Here is a 21,697-nt window from a genome sequence, read left to right as displayed (position 1 = left end):
ACTCTAAATGTTGAAGAATCTATACATGTTGTTTTTGATGAAACTGTTATAACTGATAAGCCAACTGATCCAGTTGAGCTAGTTGATAGATTTGCTGATATCAGTTTGGAGGATGATCATGAAGAAGAAAATCATATCAATCATAACATCCTTCAAACACTAGAACCTGAAAATTGTAGATCAATTAGTTGAACAGGAAGTAGTTCCTGAAAATCAGTTGGAAGAGCAAAGAAATGATATTCAGTTACCAACTGAAAACACTCAGTCACCCACTGAATAAATTGCTGATATAGAAGTAACTAACGCTAAACTCAGATGGAAGAAATCACATCCTCCATAATTGGTGATAGGTAATCCATCTGACTCGATAAGAACAAGAAATCAATTGCTCAATTTATTTATTCATTCAGCTTTTGTATCAAAATTGGAACCGAAGAAAACTGATGAAGCTCTTGCTAATCCAAACTGGACAAATGCAATGCAAGAAGAGCTGAATCAGTTTATCCGTAACAATGTCTGGAACATAGTTCCAAGAACAATTTCAAAAACTATTATAGGTACAAAATGGGTGTACAAGAATAAACTGAACGAAGATGGTTCAGTTGTGCGCAACAAGACGAGACTGGTAGCACAAGGCTATAGGCAAGAAGAAGGAATTGATTACGATGAAACATATGCACCAGTTGCAAGACTAGAAGCTAAGAATATTCCTTGCCTATGCATCATTCAAGAACTTCAAAGTCTAATAGATGGATGTAAAGAGTGCATTCCTAAATGGCCAATTGCAAGAGGAAGTCTACGTTGAACAACCTCAAGGTTTTGTCAATCATCACTTCCTTGATCATGTCTACCATCTGAACAAAGCCATGTATGGTCTTAAACAAGCTCCAAGAGCTTGATATGAAACTATTTCAAAATTTCTAACTGATCATGATTTTTCTGTTGGATCAGTTGATAAGACACTGTTCAAATTCTCAAAGAATGATCACATCTTACTTGTTCAAATTTATGTTGATGACATCATATTTGGGTCAACTAATCTCAAATTATGCGAGAAATTTGCTAAGTTGATGCAGGCTAAATTTGAAATGAGCATGATGGGTGAACTGACATTCATTCTTGGATTACAAGTGCAACATGGATACAGGCAGTTTCATCAGTCAAACTAAATACACGAAGGAATTGCTGAAGAAATTTGGCATGGAATCGTGTTCAACTGCAAGTACTCCCATGAGCTCATCAGCAAAACTGGACACTGATCGAGGGGGAATATCGGTAAAGACGACACTTTACAGAGGTTTAATAGGTTCATTATTGTACCTAACTACTAGTCGTCCTGATTTTGTATTTGTTGTTTGTATGTGTGCTGAATTTCAGGCAAATCCTACGTAATCACATTTTTCAGCGCCAAGCGTATTTTAAAATATCTTAAGGTCACACAAAATGTTGGGTTATGGTATTCTAAATACTAATCTTTCAATCTAGTTGGATATTCAGATGCAGATTATGCAGGATGTAAGCTTGATCGTAAAACTACAAGTGGATCATGTAAGTTTTTAGGAGACAGACTGATCTCTTGGTTCAGCAAGAAGCAAACATCCATAGCAACTTCCACAACTGAATCAGAATACCTTACTGCTGGAAGTTGTTGTGCTCAATGCTCTGGGTTCAGCAACAATTGAGAGATTATGGAGTTGATGCTAAAGAATCGCCCATATTCTGTGATAATACAAGTACGATTGCTATTACCTACAATCCAGTTCTTCACTCCAGGACCAATATAGATGTCAAACATCACTTCATCAGAGATCATGCCTTGAAGAAGGACATCAGACTTGAATACATCTCAACTGAACTGCAAGCAGCTGATATCTTCACCAAACCATTGCCCGAGACTAAGTTTTCTCATTTTCGCAATATACTTGGATTAATTGATTTATCCTAATCAGTTTTGCTGTTGTTCTATTGTCAGTTACTGTTCATTCAGTTAGTCTTTCATCTGTTTGAATTTCAAATGATATCAGAAAATAAAAGGCAAAGATAAACTGATATATCATTTTATTTACTTGAAGAAATTGGTGCGAATTACATCGTACAATTCCTCCTGAACAAAAGCTCTCCACATAGCCATCCACTGTCTTATATCTCCAGTGGAATTCTTGAGGAAGCTGTCAGACTCAGCTATGAGCTCTAGGATCCTCCTTTCCTTTTAGAGAATCAGCTGGTAGATATTGTCTTGCTCTAAAATGTACACCGTATAAGCTACGTGCAAGCGCTCCTGGTATTTCTCCAGTTTTTCCACCAGAATGGGGGTGGTAGCCATCTCATTCTCCCAAAGAAACTTGAGTCCCTGCAGCACTTCCCAGTAGCGAAGGATTTGATGAAAGACTTCATCTTCCATCTCAATTTTTCGTTTCTCCAGAGCTACGCTCATGAACTCTTCAACCATGTCTGGAGCCTTTGAACTACTTGCACCTGCCATTTTAGCTGCTGAATATTATTTGATGATATGTTTAATACTAACTGAGCTATTCCCATTTATATCCCAGGGTTAATGAAGATGAAAAGATAAGTCATTACGGAAGACGATTAACCTTCTAAGCATAAGATTTTATTTAATTCGTCTCGCTTAAAGTTCTTGTAATTGCTTTTATGCATTTATTAAGGGAGAATATTGGTTTAACAAGTTAACTGAGAAGACAGCAGTTAGTAAATCTTCAATTGAAATGAGAAAGTTTTACAACTGATCGTTCAGCTGATGATTTCACAATTCTTCTCACGTAAGTTAACAAATTAACCATTGCTATATTCCAAATCAAGAGACGTGACTGATTATCAAGCATTAAATGCTATCTTTCAACATATTATAGGTTGAAACGTGGACCCCTTTAATCCACGTATTCTTAACACGATTGCAGCATACGTACACACATTTTTGAATTCAAAATTTCGTCGACTGACACGTGTCTAATAATTCGAACAGTCACGTACATTAGTACTTTACCCGCTCCATTTCAGTTCTTCTTCCTAACACTTACAACAAATTCTCAGAGCAAAACCAAAATCAAATTCCCACACATATGTTGAATGCAAAGGCGATCAACTTTGGATCAGTCCTAACATTTGGAGAAGCCGATATCAAAAACTTATTTCTAAAGCTCTAATCACCAGGACTAAGGACGTTTTTGGGGCAATCGTCTCAAGAGATTTACCCAAAGGAACTTCAAGAATTTTACTCCACTGGAAAGATCACCTCTGATGGAAACATCATTTCTACTATCAATGGTCAGTTGTTGACCATTTCTGAATATTCCTTTGGAGAGTTATTCTTGCTGCCTTCTGATGGTATGGCACATCTTGCTGAGGTGAAAGCATCTGACATTGAAGAGATGCAAACCCTCATCTCCGCTGATGGACGGAAAATCAAGGTTTCCGATCCAAAGAAAGAACTTAAGCATGAAGTTCAGTTGTTGGCTGATATTGTGGCCAAAGGACTTTTGGCGAAGGCAGGATCCTTTGTTGCCCTTACGTTGGAGAAATTTCAAGCCATCTCTGTCATCATGGCTGAACGAAGACTCAACTGGAAGTATCTTTTCTTCAATATCTTAAAAAATATGCTCCAGTCCACCAAGCAGTCCAAGGGATTTTCTGTTCCACTGAACTACTTGCTGAAAATCAAAGGGTTGGTGGCTGATGATTCAGAGAGGACATCTAAGTTCAAGGTTTTCAATGCCAAAAATGTTAAGCCACCAAAGACCAAAATGGACATCTCTCCTGATCAGTTTGTAAAGATCAAGAAGGTGATTGGGACTCAGCAGGCTGCTCCCAAATCAGTGAAAAAGGCTAAGTCTTTGGCTCAACTGAAATCTGCCAAGAGGAAACTGATCGTAAGTGGATCAGATTCGAGGATACACCCTTTCAGCTGATCACCAAGAAGAAAAGAACTCAGAAGACAAAGCTAGTGGCTTCGTTGACTTCTACCCTGCTGAAAGACTAAAACCCTCAGATGCTCAACAGCGCATTCAGGCTGTTCCTTTGAAAGCAATTCCTGCTGATGAGAAGAAGAAATCAGCAAAAGCTTCAGTTCCCTTGATCCAAATCACACGACCTTCAATTCTTGCTCCTGCTCGACCCAAGGGAATCGTTATTCAGGAAAGAGTGGATGCTACTCACTCTGGACTGAACATTCCACATATTCTTACTTATGAGAAAGGAAAGGGAAAGATGATCGAAGAGCCAAGGCCCTCAAATGTCATTCAAACTCACATTGACCTCATATGTGAACTAGTCAATGCCTTTGCTGCATCAAAGATGAAATTTTTAAGCCTGGACGAGGTTTAGAACACATATTTAGCCAAGCAGCTGGAGAAGAAGTCAAAGCTGAACACATTTATCAAGCTGGAGGAAAATGTTCTAAGAATGGTCAAGGCTGCCACAATAATTCAGGCTTTGGGGCGGAAGACTTATTTCTTTGATCAAATCAGAGCCAAGAAGTTGGGCCAACTGATTGCAAAATTGCAAGCCAACTATATTCCCACAGATCCAACTGCCTACAATGATCGAGTTGTGCTCACGTAGCTGGAAAATGATCTTTTGGCTCTGCAATCCCAGATAAAATTTTGGGAGATGGATCAGGAACTGGTTAATCATGAAGGCACTTCGGAAGACGAAGAAGATAATTCGCCTTCTCAGCCCAGAGAACCATCCCCTGAACAAGCTGCTGCTACAACTGAAGAGCCAGTTCAGGATATGCATCAGTCTACTGCTGCTGATCATCAAATATACTCAGAAGCTAGCTTAACACTCGCTAATATTGATGAAATCATTCAGTCAGTGGTATAATAATTTCAAGCAAATGCGCCTTCAACAGAATCAGTTGATATCCCAACAGATCAGGCAGTTACTGAATCTCTTATTCCTGTCTCTGCTGAAGAAGAGGTTCAAACTGATGTGCTCATTCAATCAGAAGTTGAGCCAACTGAAGAAAATGTTGTCACTGAGGAAGCTCAGTTGCATGTTGAAGAACCACAGAAAGATTCAGTTGATCAACAATTAGAACCATCAGTCACTGACCCGCCAACTAAAACACAGCATATGCGCAACTGAATCAGCAGGGCAGTCCATCTACTGATCCTATTCTATCTTCTTCCCCTCCAGTCCAACAAGAAGTAAATATGGAAGATATTCCAGAGCTAACACAGGTGGTTACAGAGGTTTCTGAACGAACTTTGGTGATATTTGATCAATCATCCAAGGAATAGGAACCAGGGCTGTCTGGACCCATATCACCTCCTCCATCTTCAGACATGGATTTGGTCCTTGAAGAAATTCAGGACATACAACTCAACATTTTCAAAATTATACAAGAAATAAAGCAGATTCAAAACACACAGATTTCTCATTATCTGAAGTTGAACTCCTCCAGTGAATTTAATTCAAATAAACTGAAGTCAATTCAAACAGCTGTGACTTCAATCACCTTTGCTATCGACGAGCTCAAGAAGAACAGAGACACAGCTGAAAGTCTTTCTGTTACTCAAGACTCAATCAGCAAGAGAGTTGAATGCATGGAACTATCAGTTTCAAAGAAGATTTATTTGCTGCAGACTAATGTATCTACTGCTGTCAAAGACATTACAGCTGATGTTAAGATTCTTTCTCTCAAGGTCGATGTGCTTGACAAAAAGGGGGAAGCAGCTAGGTCAATGAAAGAATAATAGAGGATACAGCTGAAGAGAAGAGACATTCTTTTATCAGTTAGTAATTGAAGATTATTTGTTTTCTTTGTACGAATCTATACATTAGAAATTATTTTATCTACAAATATTCTTTATGCAAAAGATCAGTTTATTATATTCTGAGTTTTGTCAATCACCAAAAAGGGGGAAATTGTTGGAAACTAAATTTCAGTGATTTGACAAACTAAACTAAGATTCAAAACGTATTTGTATAATTGATCAAAGGAAACGAAGCAACGAACAACGAGCTAACTGATCTATTTCCACTAACTGAAGATTAATGCGTACCAGCTATAAATTATACACGTCATCAGCTGAAGTCTCAGTTGAAAAAAATCAGTTATAAGCTTCCCAGAAAAGTATCTTCAGCCAGTCCCTCAGCTGTACATGTCATCAGTTGAGAATGACAACCGAAAAATAGTACAACAGACTGCAGCTAGTAGTGGGACGCCGCATTTTAGAGATTGCAGTGTACGAATGTCAAAAGATATCGACGTGACAATCTATGGATATAAAGATTCAAATGATATTTAATATTACCGTTGAGAGGGAAGCCTATAAATAGGTGAAGAGGGCAGCTGAGAAAAGAATCACGCAAACTACTATTCTATTCAAGCTTGATGTTACTCTGTTACAATCACAACTCGCATTCGAATATCAAAGCTCACTATTGTCAGATTTATCAGTAGCAATCAAGGTTACCTTACGAGCTTGTTAGCACTTTGAGATATTGTTAAGATTCATTTAGTTGTGTTATACTGTAAAAGTTTTGTTAACTAAGAGTTTCAGTTTGGCAGTGTTAAGTTCAAACTGAAGTGGGTCAGTACAACGTGTGTATTTGATCAAAGTCTATTAGTGAAAATCCTATTTTTGTGATAGAAGGGGTGACATAGGAGTTATTCTATTCTCCGAACATCCAGAAACATATCGCGTGTTTTTCATATTCAGTTACTTTGAGTTATTCTATCTTTCTGTCAGTTTATTTCGGCAACTGTTATTTAGTTAAACTGATTGTTATCGACTAACGAGATAACGAGTGTCAGTTTGTAAATAAATTGAACCTACTATTCGAAAAGAATTTTATATTCAGTAAGTGTTTATTCAACCCCCCTTCTAAACACTTTTCACCTTTGTAACCGATCCTTTCAACTTTTAAGGGCCCGAAAGTACTATTTTTGAAAACGATTTTTGTAAACTTTTATTTTATATTTAATTGAGCCTTAATGGGACTAATTTACCTAGAATTGATGAGCCTAATTATTTCCAAACTAAAAACCTAGAAACCTAACTTTTAAAAACACTAGAATTTGAAAGCCAACCTAGGGTTGAGGACTCGTACCAGCAGCCGAAAAACACATACATCACACACTGAAATTTTCAAAAAATTGGAGAGCAAAAATTCAAAGTTTTTCGTCACTCGTTCGTTCTTCTTCGCAACCCGCACCAACAATTGAATATTCGAGCGTTTTTAACGCAAAGACAGGCTTCTAAATTTCATTTTTTCACCATTCAATCCATAATATGTGTTTTTTATACTTTGAAGCATAAAAACTATTTAGATCAAAATACACAATGTTCAAGGGTTTATTTTCAATGTTTTTTACGTTTCTATGCATGTATGAGTCGTGTTATGATCTATGGTACATGCTGCCTATATAAAACATTTAATGTAATGCCCGGGATTTTATTTACTGTAATCTGAGATTAATCAGGAATGATTTCTTGATTAATTGATGTGATTATAGACCGAAAGGATTAGACCGGAAAAGACGGAAGAAAACACGAATTGTGTGCGAGGACAGTACACCTCGCGCATATGCGCGACACTAATGCGCGCATATGCACGAGATGGGCAGAACACCTCGCGCATATGCACGAAGTATGGTCGCGCATATGCGCGAGTTGTGCAAAAAGGGTTTTGCGTGACCAGAAGGTCTCGCGCATATGCGCGGCTTGGGTGCGCGCATATGCACGAGTAGTCCAGTGGCCGGATAAAGCTTCCGGCGCATATGAGGACTTTGGGCGCGTATATGCGCGCGGCATGCGAAACACGAACTTGACACTTGGTCTTTTATATGCAACGTGTGTATATATAATTATATACATAACAGCCTTTGGAAAATGGGAAAGAAAGAAACGAGGGCCGAGAGGATTTTCAGATTCTAAATCATAGATTCGTGAATTTTGTGAGATCAAACCGTTGGATTTAAAATCCGAGTACAGTACTGAGTTTCTATCAACGCAGGCTACAACTGGACGTAAGTTTTACTACGTTTCGATATGTCTCGAAATTTTGATCTTGTCAGAATGGAATACGAATCATATATGGTGTTTACTAATACAGTAGACATCGTATATTTGAAGTCAGAATGAAGAACATATTGTTTATATAATTGTTATGATTTTCAGAGGTGAATTGACCGAGATTTGATCTCAGATTTGTATTGTTATCGAGTATGAGTTACAGGGATTTATATCTGTTGATTTATATTGCGTGGTATATTTATATGGTACCGTTATGCTGTTGAAACCGAATTCGATTAGGTTCTGGTTTTATCTGATATTGATTATGAGACGTATTATTATATCTGTGATGTTGAAATTGACGGGGTTATCGAGGTTGTATTATTATGCCATCGAAACATCATTGAATTGATATTGATTAGATTCAGTATTGATTGAGATTGTATTATGTTGTCGTGATATCGATCAGATTAGGTATTGAATTGAGTTATACATTGATATAGTATATGCGATATTGTTATTGCCAGATAGATATCGAGAGGCAGTGAGTCCAAAGCTTCGACAGAGTCAGACTGAAGACGGACAGAGTTGAGTTTGAGACTTCATCTTCGTCAGACCTAGAAGAGAAAGGTATAAGTCAATGTGGTATTGGGAGATCGACTCAAGTAGGATATACTTGAGTTTCCCTAAATCACATAATTATTGTTATTGTATGCATTGATTTGATTATTATATGTTGTTCTATTGATTTGTAGGAAGCATGTATTAGATGAATATTAGATGAGTATTAGATGAGTAATCTTGTGACAGAAATGTCTGATAGTGGTGGGATCGTCACGGACACATTGCACGATGTCACAAGATAGTGTATTGGAGATAGTGCCAAAGTCTGTCGGCGGATGATTGGCTATCGATGTGGATATAATCGGAGTTTCTTCTATTACTGGTGATCGATACCATATCGATGTGGATAGAATCGGAGTTTCTTCTATTACTGGTGATCGATATGGAATGCCAACGTCTGGAAACCGGGATCCCTAGACTAGGAATGAGTCTAGTCTTAGATGCGATGTCACGAGTATGACTTATAGTTTGATATTGATTTATGTTACTGATTGCAATACCTGCTATTAATATATGCTTCATGATTTTATTTTTGTTATATGAAATGCATGTTTCGTTGATTTATACTTGGAATATAATTCTCACCGGAGTTATCTGGCTGTTGTCTTGTTTGTATGTGTACATGACAACAGGTGGGACAGGTTCAGGGTCAAGGAGATGAAGAGAGATCGTGATTAGAGTGGAGACTACGGACTTGGAGTAGAAATAGGGTTTGGATACTTGATGCTAGTTTTTTAACCTTAATTTGAATAAATGTATGCGATACAGGACTTGTACCTTAACTTTAACTGATATGTGTAATAAATGAATTCCATTACGTTCCGCATGTAATATTGTATTTTTTTAAAAAAATTAGAACCTGTTTATTTTAATTGATTAATTAGTCCCAAAGATGATTAAGAATCGAATTAGCGTCTGGGTCCCCACAACAGGTGGTATCAGAGCGATAGATCCTTTAGATTTTGACAGAAGTGGTGAGCGGGGTAGATTGAGGTTTTCTTTCCTGCTGTTGATTGCTAGCATGATACTATGTGTTATTGCCTTAAGCTATATGGCATGTGGTTTATTGTAATGTTGAATTACATCGTATATGCTAATGTTGTAATATGTGGTTATTGGTTTTAAAAATACATGCTACCTGAATATCTGAGTTGATTTGGTAATGTGTATTATTTGGAAATGAATCAGAACCCATTCTTGATCAGAGGTAAGCTGATCAGGAAGGGACTGAGACGGATTTGTCTCATGTGACTGATAATTCATGTGATTATCAGATATACCCCCTAGAAGAATTCCAGAACGAGGTAGTATTTTGACTGATCAGATGGATGTGTCAGAAACTCTGATGGAAATACAGTTGATGAGATTTCAGTCATTCCAACCGTCGATTCTGAAGGGTACGGAGATGCCGGTCGACTGTGAGAATTGGCTAGAAGACATAGAAATGCTGTTTGAATTTCTTGGGTTCACAGATGATTGTAGAATTAAACTAATTGGGAACCAGTTACCAGAAGTCGCAAGGAGTTGGTGGCTGGTAACCAAAGAAGCATTAGAACATCGTGGTCCAGCGATTACGTGGAAAATTTTTAAAGTTGAATTCTATCAAAGATTTTTCCCGGTATCATACAGACATGATAAAAGTGCAGAGTTTGCAAATTTAAGACAGGGTCAGTAAAATATTGACGAGTATTTGGCCCAGTTCTTCACTTTGCTACGTTTTGCTCCTCACGTGGCTAGAAATGATGCAGCTGTATTTGATCAGTTCATCCAGGGATTGAATCCGGAGATACGTACATTGGTAAATGTGAAACAACCGAATAATTTTGCTGATACTCTGAACAGATCCAGAAGAGCAGAAACAGTTCTGATGAGACAAAAGGAAGCTTCGTATGTTCTTTCAACACCGATACCACAACTACCTCCCAGAATCGAGATTGGTAGTAGCAGTAGTGAAAAGAAAGAACAATTGAAAGCTCGAAAGAAGCAGTTCAAGAAGTTAGGGAGCGGTTCATCTAGCTCCAGTGGTTCTAGCCCGAGTTATATCGAGTGTATTGTAGAGCCTGTGGAGGAAGACATCCCACGGAGCAATGCCAGGGAGTGACTGGTAGATGCAATGTCTGTAAACAGCAGGGACATTTTGCTAGAGTTTGTCCACAGAAAGGTTCCCGAAGCTTCCAAGGAGCAGAGGCATCTGGTTATGGTGACCGAGGAACAGACCCAGGATGCACTTGATGATATAGTGACAGGTAACTGTTATTTTGCGATTAGTTTGCATATGTATTGATAGATACTAATGCATTCCCTACGATTATTTTTGAATGAATTGTATTGATAGATGCTTGATCTATTGGGTCTGTATGTATTGTAGTATTGATTTCTTTACCTTCTGAGGGAAAGATTGATATCAATGAATCTTGTAAATATCGTATACTGTAGTGACATGAGAATGAGATGGAGTTATAATATGTTGTACTTGTGTTGCTTGATTTTGACTGCATTATGGATATTGATGTGTTGACAAGTACTGAACTATGGTAGATTCTTGCCAGGAGATGGTAAGATTCGGACCTGAAATAGCCGAAGAATGAATAATATACGTGGCAGGAGAATTGCTAAAGTCTTCCTAGGTTAGATTCCGGGTTTGCCTTATATTGAGGAAAGTGATTTCAGCCTTGATCTGATATCAGGTACTGTTCCTAGTGTTAGAATTCCATACAGAATGATATTGGTTATATCGGAAGAATTGAAATATCAGTTAGAAGATTTACTGCCTGAGAGTTAGAATTACTTCTGATTGAGTGTTTCTCTTTGAGATACTTCAGTTCTGATTATGGGGATGAATCCTGTGTTCAGAGGTATTCTGATGATTTTATGTTGTCTATCTATGATATTTTGATATACTCGTGGCGCATATTACTGACTGAATTGAATAACTTTTATTGAATGACCTGAGAACTGAAATTGTTGTATAAATAAATTGTTCAGATATGAGTTTTGACTGAAACAGATTGTATTTGTGGTATGTAATATCCGATTATAGTATACTAAGTGATCTTGATACAGTTGAGGCCGTGATTAGTGATTGAGAATGATACTGATGGCAGAAAAGTCAGAAATTCATATTTGTCTGCGGTTAATAAATTATGATATGTGACTGTTGTTGTGAAATTGCTTGAGAATTGTTATTGTTCTAAAATAGTATTGAAGACAGATTATATTGTTTGGGGGACATTACATTCGAAGATGATATAGCAGTTAATTTAAAAAACATCGAAGATATGACCGAGTAGCGAAATTGACAGTATTATCAGAAATTACCGTTTATGAGGATCAGAGCAGAGCATCAATAAGAGTAACAAATATGTGACAGAATCGTCTCTTTGTGCCGAATATTTCAGATCGATAGTACAAAATTTGATATCGATAGTCAGAACAGGGTGTCGATCAGAATATCAGGTAAGTAATACTGTCTTGTATGTTAATAACTGATTTAGTTGTGCCAGATATATTTCAAATCTGAAATGACAGATATGGTCAGAAGCGCACAGTAGTTGATTCAGTGTTCTTTCTGGTAGCAGAAAAAGGGAAAATAGGAGATTGGTTATATCGATTATCGATTTTTGAATAGAAATGGGAGTACATTTCTATAGATTTCGTAATGAAACCACCGAAATCTTTCCAAGATTTGATGCGATGTGATTGTTGTTAATAGATTGCATGAATTTGCATATATTGTTTGTACAGGAAGACTTACTGACATGACCAATCGATGGAGATTTATGTCAGAAAAGATGATAGATGGTACTGAACGCCAAGGTTGATTTTATCAGACTGTGATTTTCGTTTGATTCTGTACTTTTGGCAGAGTATACAATGAACTCTTTCACTTATCGTCTATAGATCGACAGATAGTTGGAGCAACTATCTTGATACTGGAGGATATCCAGAAACTGTAGTGCTGGATTTTAGCACTATTTGACACGATTTATTGTCAATTGTGAATTAATGTACAATAATAGCTATCAGATGAGTATCAAAACAGCTTTAGTCAAGGTATTGTACAGTGAGAACTGCAGATTTCCTTCGTATGGGGATGATATTACGATGATACCTGAGATCGGATTTGATAGAATCAGAGATCTGATAAAGAAAATGAAACTGATTCAGAAGCAAATGAAGACAGCTCAGAATAAATAGACTGAATATGTCGACGTCGGATGATGACTGTGGATATTTGAAGTTGAAGATTGAATCTAACCCTGATTGAAATTATCAAATTGAGAGGAGATATTAATGTGGATTTATTATGAGATGTTGATTGGTATATACGGATGTTGTATAGCCAGTATTGTGAAATTAATTATGTTAGATCTATTTCAAGTAGTATGATGAGATTATACTTCTTGAATGATTATTCCAGAGTGGAATCAGGGATTCGTGAAAGAAAGTTATTTCAGGATGAAGAATATTCCGCTGAAGGAAGTACAGTACAGACATCAGAGTAACAAAGAGGCTACCTGAAATACTGAGTCTGATATGAGATAGCGATGTTCGGAATTGTTATTTTTAGGGTGAGTTTTCTTCTGGGTGCTATATATCTTCTTCTTGTATCTGAGTTGATATCTGAATGGCTATCTAATGTGACTATCTATGATTGCGGACTGAATTGCCTGTGATTTCGAGGACGAAATCATATCTTAGAGGGGGAGAAATGTAATGCCCGAGATTTTATTTATTGTAATATGAGATTAATCAGGAATGATTTCTTGATTATTTGATGTGATTATAGACGGAAAGGATTAGACCGGAAAAGACGGAAGAAAACATGAATTGTGTGCGAGGACAGTACACCTCGCACATATGCGCATATGCGCGACACTAATGCGCGCATATGCGCGAGATGGGCAGAACACCTCGCGCATATGCGCGAAGTATGGTCGCGCATATGCGCGAGTTGTGCAAAAAGGGTTGTGCGTGACCAGAAGGTCTCGCGCATATGCGCGGCTTGGGTGCGCGCATATGCGTGATTAGTCCAGTGGCCGGATAAAGCTTCCGGCGCATATTCGCGGACTTTGGGCGCACATATGCGCGCGGTATGCGAAACACGAACTTGACACTTGGTCTTTTATATGCAATGTGTGTATATATAATTATATACATAACAGCCTTTGGAAAATGGGAAATAAAGAAACGAGGGCCGAGAGGATTTTCAGATTCTAAATCATATATTCGTGAATTTTGTGAGATCAAACCGTTGGATTTAAAATCCGAGTACACTACTGAGTTTCTATCAACGCAGGATACAACTGGACGTAAGTTTTACTACGTTTCGATATGTCTCGAAATTTTGATTTTTTCATAATGGAATACGAATCATATATGATGTTTCAAATACAGTAGACATCGTATATTTGAAGTCAGAATGAAGAACAGATTGTTTATATAATTGTTATGATTTTCAGAGTTGAATTGACCGAGATTTGATATCAGATTTGTATTGTTATCGAGTATGAGTTATAGGAATTTATATATGTTGATTTATATTGCGTGGTATATTTATATGGTACCGTTATGCTGTTGAAACCGAATTCGATTAGGTTCTGGTTTTATCTGAAATTTATTATGAGCCGTATTATTATATCTGTGATGTTGAAATTGATGGGGTTATCGAGGTTGTATTATTATGCCATCGAAACATCATTGAATTGATATTGATCAGATTCAGTATTGATTGAGATTGTATTATGGTGTCGTGATATCGATCAGATTAGGTATTGAATTGAGTTATACATTGATACAGTATATGCGATATTGTTATTGCCAGATAGATATCGACAGGCAGTGAGTCCAAAGCTTCGACAGAGTCAGACTGAAGATGGGCAGAGTTGAGTTAGAGACTTCGTCTTCGTCAAACCGAGAAGAGAAAGGTATAAGTCAATGTGGTATTGGGAGATCGACTCAAGTAGGATATACTTGAGTTTCCCTAAATCACATACTTATTGTTATTGTATGCATTGATTTGATTATTATATATATGTTGTTCTATTGATTTGTAGGAAGCATGTATTAGATGAGTAATCTTGTGACAGAAGTGCTAGATAGTTGTGGGATCGCCACGGGCACATTGCACGATGTCGCAAGATAGTGTATTGGCGATAGTGCCAAAGTCTGTCACCGGATGATTGGCTATAGATGTGGATAGAATCGGAGTTTCTTCTATTACTGGTGATCGATACCATATCGATGTGGATAGAATCGGAGTTTCTTCTATTACTGGTGATCGATATGGAATGCCAACGTCTGGAAACCGGGATCCCTAGACTATGAATGAGTCTAGTATTAGATGTGATGTCACGAGTATGATTTATAGTTTGATATTGATTTATGTTACTGATTGCAATACCTGCTATGAATATATGCTTCATGATTTTATTTCTGTTATATGAAATGCATGTTTCGTTGATTTATACTGGGAATATAATTCTCACCGGAGTTATCCGGCTGTTGTCTTGTTTGTATGTGTACATGACAACAGGTGGGACAGGTTCAGGGTCAAGGAGATGAAGAGAGATCGTGATTAGAGTGAAGACTACGGACTTGGAGTATAAATAGGGTTTGGATACTTGATGCTAGTTGTTTAACCTTAATTTGAATAAATGTATGCGATACAGGACTTGTACCTTAACTTTAACTGATATGTGTAATAAATGAATGCCTTTACGTTCTGCATGTAATATTGTATTTTTTTAAATAAAAATTAGACCCTGTTTATTTTAATTGATTAATTAGTCCCAAAGATGATCAAGAATCGAATTAGCGTCCGGGGTCCACACATTTAAGGGATGGAAAATGGGTCGTATAATGACACGATACGAAGGCTGGACATGATCAAGAAGAACCGTGCATGGGTAAGGGATAGATGCTAGGGTTTGAGGACTTGCACGGGTTTATGGCTCAACTAGGAGGTGCAGTGCACCTGGGCTCAACCAAGGCTCGGCGTGGGCTGTGTGGAGGGGCTAGGAAGAGTCATAGGGCTGATGGTCTCTGTTGTTCATAGAAGAGAGGGCAAAAACTGCAGGCTTTAGGGTGAAGAGGCACACACGGCTCGGCCTGGGTTCAGGATGTGCGGGTGGGGTTGGGTCCTAGATGGGTTCCTAGGCGGCTGGTATAGGATGGCTCGGAGGCAAGCACAACCGCAAGCCCTAGTGTTTCTCATGCATGGTGCGTTCGGCTTGGATGCGGAAAGCTGGGGGCTGGTGCGTTGGTCATGGATGGTTCAAGTAGGGTCCAGGAGGTTCTGGCAATGGTCTGTTCTAAGGTGGCTCAAGACTTTGGGTGCAATGGCTCGTTGGGAGAAAAATGGTTCGATCATGGCTTAGGAAAGAAATAAGGTTCGAACCATGGGTCTAGGTGGGCTGGTCCATGGTTGACAAGGGTGAGAAAGGGTCGAGGAAGTGATGTTTAAAATTTGGGAAGAAAATATTAAGTTTGAAATTACTTGGGGTTTAAAACGCTTCACGATTTAGTTATTAAATCGAAAGGCTCGGGTTTACGTATAAGAAAAATATTAGAAGTCAAATTTAATCTTATATGATGTTTCGGGATAGACTCGAGTCAAGAAAAGTAAGAAAAAGTCAAAATTGAGATGTTCGAAGTCCAGGGGTAAAATAGTTATTTTACGTCCCCGGTAGTTTGAAAGGTCTGGAAGTGTCCCGAATAATCATAATACATGTTAAATGATATTTCAAAGGTTTATGATGAAAATATGATATTTTATGATCTATGCAAATGTTGTACGTCTTTTTCCAAAAAATAATATTTTACGACTTTTGGAAGAAAATGATATTTTATAACTGAAATGGAAAAATATTTTGAAGGATGCAAATTGACTGTGACACAAAGGATATAATGGGGATATCATGACGGAGAAGGCCCTGAGGGAGCATGTTTATGGGAGAAGGCCCCAAAGAAAGCCCAACGATCGTATTTCCATTTTTGGCCATGCCGAGAGTTGCTGACGCCCCGCCCCCAGGTACTTGGTGTATATAGACTGATGAGTCAATCAAATGATGAATGATAAAGGATAAATGATAGTCACTTTCAAGGATCAAACTTCACTCAAAATGATATATGATGGGGAAACGATTTATGATGTTATGTGCTAAAATGATTTATGAAAATGATATATGTTTACTAGTTGTTACGCCAGCTTATTTATTAAAAGGTTAACTTTAAAACTGCATTTGTCTGTATATGTATTATTTGCTACGTATGGTTATAACGTGTTGAGTCATTAGACTCACTAAGTTTGAATGGTCGCAGGTGAGGATGATTTTGAGAGAGGTGCTGACGCTTGAGTGGATCGGGTCCGGCAGTACACTTCCGAAAGACTTTTATTTTAACGCCCCAGATTTGACGACTGTCCTCACTGTATCAAGACAGATCTTTCCAGCGTGCTTATGTCCTCACTCACACGCACCCTGAGAAACTTCCCAGGAGGTCACCCATCCCAAAATTGCCCCAAGTCAAGCACGCTTAACTTTGGAGTTCTTATGTGATGAGCTACCGAAAAGAAGATGCACCTTCGTGATATGAGTAGTATCAATCAAATCTTTTAAGCCCTCTTCAACTGTGCAGTCCATTACATTGAACAGTCTCGGAATCCCTCTCATTTCCGTGTGGGTCGGTTCATTCATGTTCCCTCCACCTAGAAGCCTGCCAGGAGCCGCTCATTGTCCGTGCAATTGATGGCACCGGCGATCACCCCCCGCCCTCTTCGGCCCCGGGCCTCACATGCCCACCAGCTTCCGCTTGGTTCGTCCCCGAACCACACCGTACTAAGAGAGGTCGGCTCTGATACCACTTTAACGCCCCAGATTTGACGACTGTCCTCACTATATCAAGACAGATCTTTCCAGCGTGCTTATCTCCTCACTCACACGCACCCTGGGAAACTTCCCAGGAGGTCACCCATCCCAAAATTGCCCCAAGTCAAGCACGCTTAACTTTGGAGTTCTTATGTGATGAGCTACCGAAAAGAACATGCACCTTCGTGATATGAGTAGTATCAATCAAATTTTTTAAGCCCTCTTCAATTGTGCAGTCCATTACATTGAACAGTCTCGGAATCCCTCTCATTCCCGTGTGGGTCGGTTCATTCATATTCCCTCCACCTAGAAGCCTGCCAGGAGCCGCTCATTGTCCGTGCAACTGATGGCACCGGTGATCATCCCCCGCCCTCTTCGGCCCCGGGCCTCACATGACTAGCTCAACTGGTACCAACACATAGGAATCTAGGTACTTATCCTGGAGGTCCTAGGTTCAAGTGTTGGGGAAGACGAAAGAAACCACTTTCCAGGAGTGGGATATTCTGTGAGTGGCAGTGCATAGGCATGGGCCGAGGCCCATGCTGGACCATCCTAACGACCCATGACCAGTAGTGGTGCGTGGGTATGGGTCGAGGCCTTTGTTGGTTCAGCATAATGGCCCATGATCGTTACATTTATTTTCTGTATTTGCAAAAGCTTTAAGATTTTAAAGTAAAGATGTTGAGGATTATTTATTTAAAGATTTTATGTTTTATTTTGAAGTTTAGTCGTTGTATTATTTTAAAATAAACGTACGATATTGTGGTTGACGATTTATTGATTTTTATGTGTTTAAAGTTTTTAAATTATTAGTTTTATGTTGGATGGTTGTGAAGTTAGAAGAAAATGTTTATATCTATAAAAAAAATTTCTATATTATTTAATTAAAATTAAGGGATGCTTCAATTTGTAATTTTTTTTAATATGCATTGTTGAAGTATTTTATGTGTTCTTCAAATATCCAAAATATTGCATATCAAGTATTTGATAACTTGCTTCAACTAATTTTTTTTTACACATTCGCTTGGATATCTTTTAGATGCTTTCCAAAAAGATTATTCGATTTTTAAGATGGATATTTTTGAGTCTCTTCCTCTTGGTTTGTATGCAGAACATCAATTACTTTGTACGAGGAAAAATGTTGAGAATAAATCGACTCCATGGTATGACGCATGTGATCAACTCGAAACGACGGGGAAGACGAAAAATGGATTAGCTTGCTTAAATTGCATCAATTTGGAGGTCAAAAGTTGTTATAAGTTGATGTGGTATAGAAAACATCTAAAATTAGTAGGTTTCTTGTATCTGGCAAGACAAAAACAAAACTTTCAGCATAATGGATATTAATCAATTTGTTCGATTGGATGCAAATTATACACCTCTTTCATAGAAAATGGAAAATTTCTATCACAGTGAAGAAAAAGAAATCAACAGGAATCAAAGATGATGAGACAATATGCCATTACAACAAGAGAATTAAAAAGGGACACCCAAGCAAGAATAAAAATATTCATCTTATAGTTAAGATCGAGGATGAAGATTAACAAATATATGCATTACTTTAACAAACGAATTTTTCTGTACAAAAAACTTAAAACATGTTTTATATATTTAAGACGTGTTATATATCTTTGATGGCTCACGTCAAAATTTCTAGTTTGGCGAAAAAGCAAGTGAAGCATAATGTTTAGTAGACAATAACTGTAACATCCTGAAAAGTTGAAGGTCCACGTGAACCATATACATGAAAGTTATCAAATTTTTTGTGTATCTTAATGAATTTATTTTAATTTCACCTAGTAAATATGGTACACATGTTTACATATTTAAAATATGGTTTTCAACTAGAATGCATAAAATTGTGTATTAAAGGTTATTCGAAACGCGATCGAGGAACGGAGACCGGAGACCATATGAAATAAAATATTTTATTAAATGATTATTTTAATTGATTAATGTATGGTGTATTTTAAATCTAATTTTCAAAAAATGGGGTGTTTTGATATGTCGAGTCATATTTTTAAATTGTATTCGATTTTCGACGAAAATATGAACTTTTCGAGAACTCGACTAATATCCTCACAAATTTTCTTAAACAGAATATTTTAAATAATGATTAATGAGCTTAATGGGCATATTGTACTTGACTAATGGACAAAAGATTGCACTGTGTGTTTTAATTAAAATAAAAAGCCTAAAATCCCACCCCAAACCCCATAATATACACGCCCCTTCCCCTCACCAAAACACTAGGACTCTCCTCTCCCCCAAAACACACACCACACGAGATTCTGAAGGTAAAGCCATGAAAAGCTTGAGGAAAAATTCAGCAAGGTTCTCTCCGTCGACGTCTCTCCAATCGCTAAAATGTTTTCGTGAGTAATATACGCAAAGGCAGGCCTTAACATTCTTTCAGACATCTTTCACACCATATTATGTATATTTGATTATGTTTGCATGAGGAATATGATGCACAAGTTTTATTTTTGTTTTTAAGGCTATACATGCATAAAACTAGAGTTTTCTCTTTTTAAACTCTTCCTAATGATGCACAAAGGGGCTTCCATGGTAGGGCTATGGGAAGGGATGTTTTTCAACTTGTTTAAGGGCCCATAGATGAAGGTTTAAGGGCTAGACAGTAGGGAGAAGCACGTTGAACGAAAATTGTGATTTTGGTGGACTAGGGTTTCAGCTAGGAGTCTTCGGGAAGCACGGCACTTAGATGCTGTTAAGGGGCGTTCAAGGGTTCTATTAGGGTCTAGCCATGATCCTAGGTTGACCACAAGAGGCCTGGAGCGAAGGCTACACACGAGTTGTTCCTTGGGAGCCGCGCATGGCTTGTTCGCGTACGGGGTAAAAGATGGGTTGTTGTCGGGTGGTTAGCATCTATCCAGAAGCTTACCTAGGATTCGGTTAGGGTCCCAAGAGGGTGGGCAAGGGTCTAGTCATGTGGTTAAGGGTCTGGGTTAGAAGCTAGCCTAGGTTCGAATCACACTAGAACTAGGACTCTTGTTTAGAAAAATACGGCAGCTTCCTAGGCATGATCTAAGGTCTTGTTGGGCTTGAATGGGGTTTAAAATAGTTTATTTAGGTATTATTAAGCTTTGGTTCAAGTTTGGTAAAGTTTAGTTAAGCTTCGAGTCCATACGAGTCAAAATCGAGATGTACGTCTAAGTTTAAAAACGAATCGAGGAAATCATTGAAAACCTAAATTTTAAGCCTAAGAAATATTTATGGGAGTGTTTTAAGGTATTAGGATAAGTTTGAGACGATTTGGGACGTCGTTCCGAGGTCTAAGGATAAATACGTAAAATTTTGCTTCTAGGGGTAAAACGGTCATTTTATACCAAAACTTGTTAGACGTCCTGGCTGTGTCTTGAATACTGTAATATGTTAAAATGTTTATGGAATTTTATGATGAAACGTTAAATGCTAAAAGACGTGTTGCATGCTTGGTTTATATATATACATGAATTTTTATAAGTGATGAAATATGAAACGTCGGAGGAGGTGAAGTGATTGTAACTAATACGATGATATGATTGGAGATAACGTGAGGGAAAAAGCCCGGAGGGAGCCCGTTTATGGGAGAAGACCCTAGAGAGAGCCCGACGATCGTATTTCTATTTACATGACATGATGATATGATGGGTCAAGGCTCAGTTGATAAGTGAGAGTGTCGTTGATGTCCCCGCTGTCCAGTACAGTGGTTACACGTAGATGGATCCATCGACCTTAAACTGAACAAAAGTCGCAATTAACGATCCGAATTCAATATAAGGGAAACGTATACATATATGATGAAAAAGAAAATTTTTATGATGGAAGGAAAATGTTTATGATGGAAGGAAATTTTTTTATGTTTATACATGTTCATGAAAAGCTATTTTACGTAAAAGTATTTTCACAGTTGTATGTAGATGTATATGTATTACTTGTTATCATGGTTAAGGTTTGCTGAGCCAATAGACACATAAGGTGTGATCGATGCAGGTGAGCATGAGTTTCATGTTAATGGGGGCCTTGATAGTTGATCTTTCTAGACTCGAGGTGCACACAACTCGAGGACCAGCGATAGTTTTCCACACTTATGTTTATGACTTACGTTTATGAATTATATTTATGACTTATGATGCCTGTGAGAGGTTATGAGAGGATGTTCAAGTTAAGTTATTTTTGAAATAATGTTAGTTTAGGTTGGTGGACGCTTTACGATTTTATGCG

The sequence above is a fragment of the Primulina eburnea genome, chromosome 13, assembly GCF_022965805.1.
Source record: "Primulina eburnea isolate SZY01 chromosome 13, ASM2296580v1, whole genome shotgun sequence".
NCBI classification, from domain to species: domain Eukaryota; kingdom Viridiplantae; phylum Streptophyta; class Magnoliopsida; order Lamiales; family Gesneriaceae; genus Primulina; species Primulina eburnea.
Note: the sequence above shows the minus strand (reverse complement) of the source record.